The sequence below is a fragment of the Struthio camelus genome, chromosome Z (assembly GCF_040807025.1).
Source record: "Struthio camelus isolate bStrCam1 chromosome Z, bStrCam1.hap1, whole genome shotgun sequence".
In the NCBI taxonomy this organism is placed as follows: Eukaryota; Metazoa; Chordata; class Aves; order Struthioniformes; family Struthionidae; genus Struthio; species Struthio camelus.
The window spans coordinates 39,366,462-39,380,136 of NC_090982.1; the positions used below are offsets into that span (position 1 = coordinate 39,366,462).

Consider the following 13,675-nt stretch of genomic DNA (forward strand, 5'->3'; position numbering starts at 1 on the left):
ATAACCTTTGACACCAGGATTTAACATTAAGTGTTTAATGAGAGCTTCCAAAAGGAAAACCATCTACTAGTAAATGTCTTTAGTTGTAGAATATATGGGTTTAAGGCACAGAAGCACTTAAATAGTAAGTAGTATTTTAAATCATTAGCCACAGCATGTTTTAGTGGGAAATTTCTTTTTTATGTTAATATTAGTCATTGCATAATATCTTCCAGGCTTCTGTGTCTGTTTCCCAAATGTTTATGCTTACATATGTTAAGAACAATAAATCTCTCTGATTCATGAGCAGTAAATGCTGATACTGCTCTTTTATTGAAAGTCTTCAAATTATTATTCTTTCTCTTTCCCTGCAAGTCTCCTATGAAGAAACAATCACCCCAAAAAGCTTGTAAGAAGAGATGGATTTTGCTGTGTCTTTTTAATGTTTCTTTTTGAAAAAAATCACACAAATAATAATAATTAGAAGGCAATATTTGTATTGCCTCAAGGAGTTAAAAAGATGTTAGCTTTCCCTTGGGGAGCTTGAGACTGGTGTCTACAAGACTGCTCTGATATTTTGATTTATTAAGAGAGAATAAATGAGACTTCAGCAGCTGAAAGAAGAAAGCTGTTATCTGGAGGAAGCAATATTTTCAGGTCTGTCCTATTTTCTTACGTTCCTTTTTGCTTGCTCGCTTGCCTTTCCCTTACCTGCTGTTTTTTTATTATTTTTTTATTTTTTTAAAATAATACCCGCACAGTTGAGTCAAGGTTAAAGAGCAGCTGGCACCATCAAGGCTTTTCAGCCTCATTTTGTGGCTTTTCCATACCTCTGCTCTTGACACTGATAAGCGTATCAAATGTTTGGTTGTGGAGCGGCCGTGATGGGGGTGGTACTGTACACAGCCACGGGGATTTCTCCCGAGGGCCAAATTCATTCTGCACATGAGCCCCCTTCCCCGTCCTTGCCTTTTAGCTGTGTGCTTAGGTTGATTCACTGGCAGAAGTATTTAAAAATACATTTGATAAAATAATAGATTATAATAGCACTTCCCCACCATCCAGTTAAAGCACATGGTGTGTTAATCTTGTAACACGAAGAATTAGCACGTTTCTAGTAAACACATGACTTTGCAGGAAATGCAACTGCTTTAATTAGGCTTTCCTTTAGAGGCTCCAGTTTTGGAGGCGGATATTTGTACGCAAATATCAGAAGTAGCATGGACTGTGTGCTTTTCCCATCATAGTCAAAGACTTATTTAAATTCAGGGTGAAGCGATTGGAGCTAAAAAATTCAGAGCTAAACAATCATTCAAATATCAAGCTCAGTCTTGCTGATGGGAGGTTATTTTGAACACAATGGGATTACTCACACGCGTAAAATTACTTCTGTGTATAGGTGTTTTGCAGAATGAGGGGCTTCAGATTGATTCTGAGCTCCAGTACTCAATAGTTTTGCCATTTCGTTCAATGAGCCTGTACTGGAGCGCTAATCAGTTAGCTTGAGCTGCAGCTACTCTCATGTCAAGACCAGCAATTGATGCAGAACGGAAGTTAGTTTTGCAGTATAGAGAATCCTATATGCAAAACCCCCTTGTGTTTTGCAGGCTTTGCGTGGAATATGTTGCACGGATATAGAAATACAAATTTCAGAAGAATGGAGCTGGAGAAGGTAATTAGGAAGTCACTACTGACATGTTAGTGTAGGGAAATGCCATGAGTAATTTTCACCAAGGTCAGGGGAAGTGTGCTAATTCATTAGAGTGTGGCTTTCTTATTTGGTAAATTTGAGATTTCTTTTATCTAGTAGATTAGAGAATTTTGCCATCTGGAATGAAATTAGACTGAAGTAGGCTCCGTTTTTAGATATATTGCTATTATGAGGACAGGGCAGATATGGGTGATAGAAGAAAATGGGATCAGGACTAGAAATTAGCCAGAGCTGCTGACACCATGTGGATGAGGATAATATAAAAACAGAGAAAAGCCTCATTTAAGAATGGCCAACAATCAAAAGGCAACCCAATCACTTACTGAATGTGTTTTCATTTTCAGGTGGAGTTTCATTATCAGCTAAAAGGATTTTAAACAAATCAGAAGTTGCCCATCATTTTGTTCACTGCCAATATGAACACTGACTTATCAAAGACTGCTTGTAAAGGGAGCAAGAAGTCCAAAATTAATGTTGTAGGTGAGCGAGATTGTCAGAAAGCATAGTTTCGTAAAAGAATAAAGATTATCTCACTGAAGTGGAGGCAGCCCTACTGGTGACAGCAAAGCCAATATCTCCTTCTCAGTCCCATCAGCTTTTTGCAATTTAACAACATTTTTGTTTCATTCCTAATCAGGATGTATTCATTCCCAGAGGACAATCACAGCCAGCAGGCAAGATAACTTATTATTTCACTCGGAGAAAGTTTCCATAATAATGTCTTGACTATAGAGTCACAGAAATTCTTTATTGTTATTTTTGTGCTTGCTTTTCATCAATACAGCAGAGATGAATAGCTCTGGAAAGCAAATTCTTTATTTTTTCTACATAAAAAACATAGGTGGCAGCCAGATATTTTTTCTAATGCAGCCCTCGCATCGCTCCTGTCTGACCTAGAGTGGCTGGTCCATGGCTCAGAAATTCAGTCTTCTCAGCTAAGACTGCACCAAAGGAGTGTCAGTTGTGAAGGTGCTTATCATTTGTGCCTCAAAGGAAACTGGCTCAAGCCACCGACTCATTATAAAGAAGCACAAAGCCATCCTCGGATGGTAATGACTCTTGGTTCACTGCTGACTTAGACTTGAATCAAACCAGTGACCCAGAGTGAAAGGCTCCATAAACCCTTAGCAATTCACTGAGCCGTTCAGGGCTTCAGGGGGAAGGGGAGGGAGGAAAGAAGCCTTAAAAAAAGGGGCCTCAGATATACAAAGAATTCACCAAGAATATCCTAAGCATTAGCTTCATATATACTGGCAGCACTCACTACTCCCAGTTCCGTAAGTGGGGTCCGTCCGTACAGGAGAGTGCAGAATGAAATGACAAATATAAATGTTACAAATAAAAAAAGGGTGGAAGCAAAATATTTATTTTTAAGAATTTTCCCTCATTTGTCTTTCAAGAGGCAAAGAATTTTCAAGGCAAAAAAATTCCACCCATTTAAAGACTCTGAAATACCCAAACCCTAAAATTTAAATGTGAATAAAGAAGCAGCCTTTCAGATATACCTGCATCTTTAGTTCTCCGTAGCGTGGGCTACTAGGTGGACTTGTTTCATTGTAGCATTGGCATTTGCTGTTCATCTGAAGGAGAACACAGGGTGTTTGTGTGTACGTGCACATGCGCACATATAGATCTACGCAATGTATCACTAGAAATATAATTAGTGGTTTTACTAACCTTGCAAATAATGATAGCTACTCTTACTTGATAATCTGTGATATATGTTTTTACCATTGAGATGAACTAATTTTTTCCTTCTTTTATTGACTCACTGTAATGATTATCAATTCCCTCTTTGATGCTGATTAATACTTCCCTTTTCTAGAAGTTAGTTCTTTTGTTTGGTTCTTATTCTTCTGGATGAGCTGCAAATTGTCTACAGTGACAGGATCAATTTGCTTCTTTTTCCCCATAATGTCAAACCCCTACACTTTCTCCCCTATTCACAGGGCTTTTCTGAATTTCATTTAGTGAGCAAAGTTTAATTAGGGATTTTTAGACTTTTAAATTTGATATTATTTTTGATTCCTGCATTGATTTTTGTTTTCATTTATGACATTGCATTGACTGACAAAGACTCGATGTTAGCAATTAGTGCTCTTTCTCAGATTCATCTGTCCCTCTCTATTGAAATTTAAACATTCTCTAGTTTTTTTGGATATCAAAACCTGGTGCTAGACTACTGAGATAATTGCTAAATTAATCATACTTGCCAGGCTCTGTGAAAATACAGCTGTACTTTAGTTTTAGAGGAAAGAGATGAATAAATTAATCCAAGAGATATATACATAAACGATGTCTTTCACTGGCTATTAAGCCATTGAATCAAAAGAGAAGTTCCATGTTTTTAACAGTAATCTTTAGCAGCAGCCTCTGAAAATGGCAATTCTTGTTTTACATCTGAGGTAACAAAGGAAATCAAGCAACTCACTTGATGTTTATTTTAGTAAAAGTTAACTACTGACCTCCCTACCTGTTCTATAGACTACTATTAACCTTGTCTGCAAGAGGGTGGTGATTTTAAGAGTTATGATTGTTAATGGCCTTTGAATGCAGCAGGCTCAGACCGCTCACTCCCCAGTGTACGGCCTGGCTCAGACTTTTCCAGATGGGAAAATGATAAGGAGACAAGGAAGACAGCAGGTCATTCTTGAGGCAGCCTTGAGAAAATTGCTGCAAAATGAATCGTGCAAGTCTGCAGTGCTTTACCCAGCATTTTTCTGTTTTAATTTATCAAGCCAAAGCTTGTTGACATGAAAGTGAATGAAACGGTTGTACTGCATGCCCTAAAAAGCCAGCGCAGAGGTTTTGTGCAGCAGAGCTCAGCTGTAAATAACAAAGAGAATCCAGGGAATATGCTGTATACTGGTGTTCTCCATAACGTTTTATATTCATCTGCCACATGTGGACATCCCACCATTAGTATCAGCTGTCAAAGCAAATAAATAATGAGGTCCTTCAAATTTGAAAATAGGTTTTTTTTTTTTTAATGCCTATTATCAATGAAATAAAACCTGAAATTGGTGATATTTTCTCACCTGGCTACCTAGGCCTAGATTTATTTGTTTGTATAATACACAAATTGATTGTATGAAGATGAGATAGCTTTGTAGCACGGGGGAAGCACATTCAGTTGAGCACAGCATTACTGTCGGGAATTTTCATACTCTAGTCCAGATCTCTGAACTAGGGGGAAAAAAAAAGTGAAAGAAGGTGCTGCTATAGGAAAACTTCACAGGTGTCGGTTTCCAAACTTTTCCTTATAAATAACTTTTCACATGGAGGATAAGTAGGCCATCAGAGATCACTTTGTGCCACTGTGACACAAAACTGAGCAAGTACGCTATGCCTACCTTTTCCCTTTTAGCTCCTTTTTGCTCTCCATAAACCAGGGCATATGGAGTTTTCCCCGCAGTCATCAAGCCTCGGAAACCTGGCCTGAAGGTTGGCAGCCTAAAGGGCGTGTTGTCTTTGCGCAAGTCGGGAGATTTATTTAGGAAGCCTGAGATTTAACAGTACACATTTCAAGCTGCTGTGTTTTGTTTCTTGCATTTGAGTCTTCCCGAGTTTGGTGTTTCAAATTTTGTGACTCTGATAGCTAGCAACTTACTATTTATTGCGATGAATCTCTCTGTTTATTGTCATACTGCTTCATGGCTCCCAGTGCTGTAATTTTAAGAACCGTACTAAATGCTGCATGACTCAGAATAGAACCACTGGAAAAGAGCAATAACGTGCAGTTCTGAACAATTTCCTCGGGGCTGGGAGAACAAGTATGTGTTTCACCTGCTGTTGCTGCCCTCCTTACCCTATTCCGCTTGTAGGAACCTGGGAGAAGCCCTGCAGAGAGAGAGAGAGAGAGACAGAGTATGGCCCCTTATTACACAGAATATGCTGGTATTAGTGGTTGAGATGCGTTGTGACTGGTTTTCGAGAGCTCTGTGCTGTATAGCGCAAAGGGTGGTGAAATAACTCATGCAGCACGGTTTACTCCTCTAATATGCAGTATGACTATAGTCGGTCGTGAACAGCGTGGGCACGACGTATTATTCCGCACAACTCCGCGTGAGGGTCCCCATCGCTCCTGGATGACAAGGGCAGGACAGAAGTGATCCATTATAACCCGGGGAGGTGGATTGGCAATGGGGCATGGCGGGAGCTGGGTACGAGGTAGCTCTTATTAAATTATTACAGTGTTTCTAATTGCAGAGACTTGCTCAAAAAGAAAACGATTTAGTAGATTAGGAACTTTTGCTCAAACTCTTAAATGAAATCTTTGTCAGTTTGCAGCTTCTATATTTTACACACAAAATTGAAATGACTGGAGTTTCAGTGGTGCAGGCAAGACAATCATGGAAAAATTCCTCTCCTGAAAACTTGCTCTAAATGTTTTATCACGTCCTAGATACTAATATATGACAAAATCCTTTTGCTCTTAGCGCTGTCACATTTGTGTGAGATGAAGGTTGTTGTCTCACCCACACAGACGATAGGATGACACTTTAATTGGAAAGTGACATTGTTGAGAACGTTTATGAATAATTGAGTATGTCCTCCCCACTCATCTTTTTATATGTTCTCCAAGTCATTATTTTATTTATTATTTATTAAGAACTGACATTGTGCTGAGAGCTGTACAGAATAAAGGAGAACACAAAGTTCTTGCCCTTGTGGATCTTACGCAGCAAGAAACGTAGAAAGCTTTTCCATCCTGCTCGTAAGATAGTAAACACATTCTGGCTACGTTCCAGACCTTTTCCTCTCTTGGAGGTTGCCTTTACTGACAAGTATAATAATAACATTAATAATAAAAATATCTCAGCATGAATGTTCTGTTAAGCCTGGCTGTTTTTAAGATTTGTCTTTCCCTCGGAGACCTTTATATCCCGCTCTAGTTCCCCCTTCCTCCTAGAAATACCTGGATCTTCTTATCTCGTTGGACTGAAGTTAATAGGACTTGCCTGGGTTGACATCAGGGCAAGTCAACAGAAACAGTTCTGTCTCTCTCTCTACAGGGAGCTGAAACTTGCTACCCTTTTACGAAGCAACAGTATTTCTTAATTGTTTGGGTCTCCCTCCCTCCCTTTTTTTTTTATTCATTTGCTCATGCATACCAACTCGTTGGTGCCTGCTTGGATTAAAAGCCTCTGCCTCTTCCTTTGGATGCAGAGTCCTGGCACTTCAGGGCCTCGTCTTGCATTGAGGCCCGTAACACAAACGTATCATGAGGCAATGTAGTTTCTTCTGGGTTAGGTAATTTGTCCATACAACCTCTTTCCGATGCAGGGTTGCCTTGCTGATATTTCTTAATCTCGAAACAACTCTCATCCTCCTACATCAGTTACCTGATGCATTAGCTTGTTAGACATGAAATATAGGATGAATTTTTGGTGCCAACAAAAATTGTGAGAACCCTGCTTAGAATAATACGCTTAGGATCCCTGGTAAGTAACTGCCTACATCCTGGTATGTAGTATGAGGAACACATTCTTCTGGTTCCTTTATCAATTTCCGCTGAAAGACTTAATAGATTTTACTTTTCTAAACCTCCTACTTTTTAAATAGGCAATTTTAAGCAGCTCTCATTCAGAAAGTTTTTGATAGCTCACAGAATATGTTTAGGATATACTCCCAGCGTATGTCTTGATGTAACAGGTGCGCTTCCCTACAAGGTGTTTACTTTTAGAGCAGCTGATGCCTAAGGAAAAACATTGCGTTAGAGACAGCTAAGCTCATGTGCTCTGCCTGTATGCGGCATTTTCCTCCCTCATTCGTTACATTTCCATAAAAATAGGTTCTTAGTTTATTGAGTTTTTATCTATATTTGCTGCTTTTTCCCTGCTGGAAGTCAGACTCCCCTAGGATATCACAGTATTTTCTACTGAAATTATCATCATGTTGCGTACATGGAGTATATGGAGGCCCGAATGAAAATTTCAGCTCAGAGTCACCAAACCATCCAAATTAGATTTAGTTTTGAGGCAAAAATAAACCCCAGCTAGGCACAGTAATGAGTGGAAGATGGTATTTGACATTCTGAGCCAAATTTTTCAGAATCTGCCATTATGAAAAAAGAAAAAAACCATTGCAGTTGTTTTCACCCCAAATTTGGCCTCACGCGAGCGCTGGCATTTCAGTATCAGATAAATGGCAATTTTTGCTCGGGTTCAATGCAAAAACCTTCCAGGTCCTCCAACAGCAACCAGTCAGCGATCGCGGGGAAGAGACAAAACGCAGGAGAGGGGGAAAGCGGCGGGGCCTGGTGCAGCAGGCAGTCTCCATGCGGTGGGAGCGAGATGAATGTGCGTGAAGCCAGCCTAATTATCTGAGAGTGAAAGGTCATCAAAATCAATTTGCAGCATGATGTACAAAGGTCATTAGCAGACTCACATTTTCTATGCCCATTTAAAGCACAATAAAAAATAAAGTGGTCGCTTTAATAACTATGATTAGTAAAGAAAAAAGGCATATCATTGAGCCATCTGTTTAAACATTTGCGCTACCTTCGTTTTTATTCAAAACATTGCGAATAATGAGAGGTGGTGTTTTCGGAAGGCTGTGTTCCTGAAACGTTCCCCATTCATTTTCAAGATTTATAAGGCTGACAGAATTGAAAGCACCTCTCTAAAATTATAGTCCTTTGAAATCAATAGTGTAATATTTGTAATTTGTTTCTTTTTTATTACAGACCACTTCATTATTATTTTTATTTTCAGTTCATGGAACAAGCTAGACTGGAATCCATCATTTTCTTATCTGCAGTTAAATTGCTTACTCAGGGGTGCAGATTGCCCGTTTTGTTTCGCCCATTTTGCTATAACATCTCAGTGTTAAAAACCTCCCTTGCGCAAGCAAACACATAGCTGTCTCGCCAGCAGAGAAGACATCGCAGCTGCAACGCCTAAACCTAAAGGCATATTCATGTTATTAACGTTAAGGCTGAAGGCAAATATGAGGTTTCTAAGGAATTGCAAAATGTCATAGAAAAATGAGAGGATCTGTCAGAAGAGGATGGCTACTGGACGGTTTTCCTTATGATGTTTTCTTTCAATTTGGGTATGAGGAGTAAGGGGTCCATACGGACAGCTGCCTTCCAGTGGGAACGGGCTGCCGTCCTGAGCACGATCACTTAAAATGTAAATGAAGTTCAGCAGCTTGTGCGTTACTTCCCTTTGTGTTGCTTCCCTTCTTTCCTGACAGGTGGACACCCCTTCCTTGAGGCCCCAAAATGGGACACTGTTCAAAGTGTTTGAAGAACCCGGATGGATATGGTGTCAGAAGGTGTCCAGTGTCCACTGACTACCTACGGCTTGCAGCTGCTCCTGCGTTGACCAGCCACGTGCACCCAATTTCTGCTTTCTTGCTATCTGACCTGCGTCTATTAACTGGAGCAAAATCAGTACTGAGACAAACGTTCCCCTGAAATATCAGAACTGTTTGTTCCCATATAATATGTAGGCTCAGAAACTATGTTATTCAATATTCGTGTGTTAATAACTGTAATCATCAGGCTTTGAACCTTAAACAACAGAAGCTATTTCTGCCTGTATTCCCTTGCTATTTTCTGTTCTCCTGTGCCTGTTCACTACAGTATTATTTTTCAATATTGAACTCAAAACTTGATGCCATAATAATGATTGCTCTTGTCATTTCGCTATTAACATCTTCCTTTTTTCTACAAACCAGAAGGGACCAAAGTGTACTTTTCTCTCTTCATTTGAACAGTCTTTCAAAGATATTTTTGTGGATGAGGTGACCACCTCAGGATACTTTCCCTTTGTGCCATGCATGGAAATCTTCCTGCCAAGGAAATGAGATTCAGCATTGTTAGTGGGAAGATAGAAACACTCCGTTTTTATTTTACATTTTGCTCATAATGAAGCAGACTGAGAGGACGATTGGTTGAATGCACTTGGAATAATAATAAAGGGTAGGGCAGATGCTGAAAGATATTTTTCATGTTTCTTCTTCTAATTGATGTTGGTTTCTCATGTCCTTTGCGTGCATTTCCTGAATTAGTGCAGAAATCTCTGAGGGTAAATCAGCCTATTTTTCCCTTCCCAGTAGCTACATCCTTGACAATACTCAAGAAATGGCTTCAACCTTAAGATCTGGCCCCCGTGTAAAACCTGCACTGGACTCTACTGGTTCTGAGGGTCTGGTGCGTTACCTTTGCAGCCAGGGCTGCCTGCTCTTGGTGGCGGCTCTGAGCCTCACGAGAGTCTGTCATGCCTTATTTGTGGGTGCTGTGCTAGACCTAATATCAGGGGTTCCTGAGAGCCAAGCACCTCCTCACCAAGCCACTGTGCTTTGAAGTCGGAGTTTACTCATATCTAGCTGGCTTGGAGTACCAGACCGTTGGCAGGAAACGCTACTGATGGAACCATGTACTTCGATAAAACAGATTGCTGTGAAATCCCTGCAATGGACTCGAGTTAGGGTCACAGAAACAAATAGATGGCTAGGTCAGGGAAAAATTTCAGGCCTAGCTGAGTGAATTTAGTAAGAGGAGGCTCACAGTGGGGCCTGATCTCAGCCCCAGTGATGTCACGGCAAGCCTTTGTGTTGATTCTAGGGAATGAGAAAATGACGTGAAACCATAACAGTAATTTTTACATTGCAATACATTAAAACTCTCTGCACTTTTCATTACAGGTACTCGCAGTACCTGTTATTAATGAGTACTAATGAGTTACAGTACCTGTACATGACCAGTATCATTACAGGTACCAGCAGTGGAGCTAATTTCATGTCTCATAGAAATCAATGGAAGTTTTGCCACTGAGTTTAACGTTTCTTTCACTTCAGTTACTAAGCAAATGGAGCTATTTCCCCTAAGCTTTGAGTGTTCCAATTACAAATGCAAAACTATAGCTCAACTTCAGCGCTCCACCACCAAACCAAGTCCCACCTCTACAACTAACTCCTCAAGTAGCTGCTGGCACAGAGAGCTAAGTCCCATCGACTCCTTGGTACCCATCTCCTGCACAGCCACCTTTCGCAAGAGCCTGTAGGAGGCGACGACCCATATGACGGCGAACTAGAGCTTTCCCTGCCAGAGGCAGGCTTTAGAGACGTAAGGGCAAATGGGCCGATTGCTTACTTTACTGCAGTGGGCCATATACTTACGCTGTTGATCAGGCCCTCGCTCCCCTCTTTGTATGAATATCTTTATTGGCCGTGTGCTCCAATTACACTTGAACACGCAATTCAAATCCAAAAAGATTTTTTTCGTATGTGTATGCAGTTCGGTGTTCTTCCTTCTTCTTATGTCTTTACGTCTGTTGAGGACTTTGTACTGGAGAGAGAATACTTTACATTCAAGCATGTTTTATGAATAAAATACAAACTTGGTTAGCCCACCAACATATACTGTTTTGCAGAATTTATTTGTTATTCCTGCCCACCTCAAGCCCACTGCATTGTGTTCAGGATTTACAATCTCAGCAGCAGTCAGCCTGCAGGGAATTTGGCCTCACCCACATTTCACTGCCCATAGTCCTCTTCATGTTCTAATCATGCAAATATGTTATAAGTAATTAAATATTGCTTCAGCAAAATTATGGTCTCGAGAGGATGCACTTGTAAATAAGCATTTCATTTCAACCACTTTAAATCTCAAAGTGGAGTTGAAAAGTGATCCCAGGTATTCCACAGAGCCAATATGAAAACAGGAGGCTCTGCATGGCTGCAGCCCTACAGAGGAGCTACAGGATCAACAAGTATGTTTGATGGACAGATGTAGCCTTCCATACCACATACAACCTGAAGGTTTTAAATTATTTTAATGAGACTACCTAGGTGTGGAACTCACTAATATGAATTCATTCATAGTTTAGCTTTTAATTATTTTTACTAGCTTCTGCCTCTCTGTAAGGCATGATCAGTGGGGCACTAAGGGTCTTTTAGGGGGTGTTATTGAGCACTCTCTGAACTTATGAGGAGTTTTCATTGCTGTGATGGACAAGCGTCATGAAGCAAAAACTGAAGACCAAAAGGCATCACTAATTTACCACTGAAGGTGCATGAAATACTAACAATTCCTTAAAAATACATGTCAAGAGCATCAAGGTTGTGCATTGAAGCATTTAAAAGCAGGAAATGCCAATGGTTAGGTTGTGTGGTTAACTTCAATTTGCCTCCACCAGAGCATGAACATAACAATTCAGGCATTAGTGACAAGGTTAAGTGTAATTTCTCAGTAAACATCGTATGGTATCCTAATATTTAGCCCACATAAGATAGCCTCGTCTTTCTAACCTCCCTCTCTCTCTCTCTCTCTCCTTTTATCTCCTGTTTTAAACATTTCCCGCACTCCACAGAGAATAAATTCTATGTCTACTGAAACGGCTTTTTACCAGCTCTTGTTAGTGTTATAGCTCTTTGCACTTCTTATCTGGTGGCCAGAAGGTCCATGGTTTTCTTGCCTCTGATGCGAAGTTTGATTGCACATAGATCCCCGAAGGTTTACGGCCAGTTCTGACCAAAACAAAGCCTTCTGTAAATATTATCTTAAGGTTATACATTTGTCTTCCTGTTTGAAGAGAAGCTAGGATTGCTGGTGTCCTTGCAACAGAGGGACTTAAGCGACAGCTAATTTAACTGGCTTGCTGCCTTTCAGCTAAGGTCACCGTGTTACTTCCTGTATCCTGTTTTCTGGTCCATTTCAAGTGTCCTATCAATCGTTGACATGGAGTTTGTTGATGAACGTGCCCTATGAGGACCATAAACCAATTTGTGGTGCAAATAAGAAGGTTATGAAAGCAATGTCATACCCAGTGATTTTCCACTCTGTGTCTCGTATATGTATCTTAATTTTCAGATAGCTGCATCACAAAATGAAAAGAGCTAGTAGCCTTCTTGCTCTTTGTGTACCCCTCCCCCTTTCACTAAGGTTTCAGTGGACTAGTTCAATAAAAGGGAAAAGGAACACTTTTCACTAGAAAACAGTTATTTAGGTACAATAATTTGTACTTTATGTCATATTATAATGGTGAGTATAAATTTTCCTTTGAACCATGTTTTATTAACATTTTTTTTCCACAGAGTTACATCAAAAGGCTCTATAAATAAGTGATGTGCTCAGCCTGCCAGCTCTTACATGCATACCAATTACCTCTATTGGTTTCAGGACACGTAGTCAGTACTTTAAACAACCCAGATAATATTGCAAACTGAAATATTCAACATCTCCATCTTGGTATGCTGTCACCATGCAGAGAATGATTATAATTGGTAATCAGTTTCACTGCTGGTAAGTTGAGTGGCATGATGCATTTTATATCCATGCTTATGTCAAACTCAATTAACATTCTAACACAGTGTATTTCAAACACATAGACCTAATCTGAGAGAACAACACATTTATTTTTTTGATGTTCAAAATTCTCATATTCCATGAAGAGAAGAACTTGAAGCACAAATACATTTATTAATGCTGTAGCATTTTCTGTTTTAGCTTGCTAGAGAAAAAGGGGACGAAAATATATCTTCAGTCTCAAATTTCGGTTGTAAGTGGGGCATGCCAGTGGCATGAGAAACTGCAGAAAAATCAGAAATATAAAATGATCAAGGTTTTCCTTGAGATTACACACTGCTGCATCAAGGTATGACATGCATTATGATATTATGAACAGAAAAAGGGCTAAAATCTCTTTTTAAACAAACTCAACTGATCCATTGAGACCAATTTTTATTGATTGATTTAATAGTCACAAATATCCCAGTGCTTTGTCAAATTCCACATGAATGGGAAAATAAAATCATGAAGACAAAGCTAATATATTTAACTAGTTTAGGTCAAACTATGGTGTTGATGAGGGCAGATAAAAACTGCAACAAAGTGGAATTCATCAACACTGAAAAATCTTGCCCCCTTCCCCATTCCCCTTCGTGTGCTATGCAGTTTTCCTATCGTTCTTAACATCAGTTTGTAATAATGCAGCAGTCTTTATAGCACAAAATAGAAGAGCGAAAACAGAGAGA

The 13,675-nt window shown here is 39.7% G+C and overlaps 1 long non-coding RNA gene across 1 annotated transcript; it reads left to right on the top strand.

The window, feature by feature from the left end:
- Nucleotides 1–427: 427 nt before the first annotated feature.
- Nucleotides 428–11,009, top strand: LOC138064723 (uncharacterized). The gene is made up of 4 exons (XR_011137972.1): nt 428–636; nt 1,587–1,651; nt 2,035–2,170; nt 8,891–11,009. It is a non-coding gene; the product is annotated as an uncharacterized lncRNA (long non-coding RNA).
- Nucleotides 11,010–13,675: the final 2,666 nt, after the last annotated feature.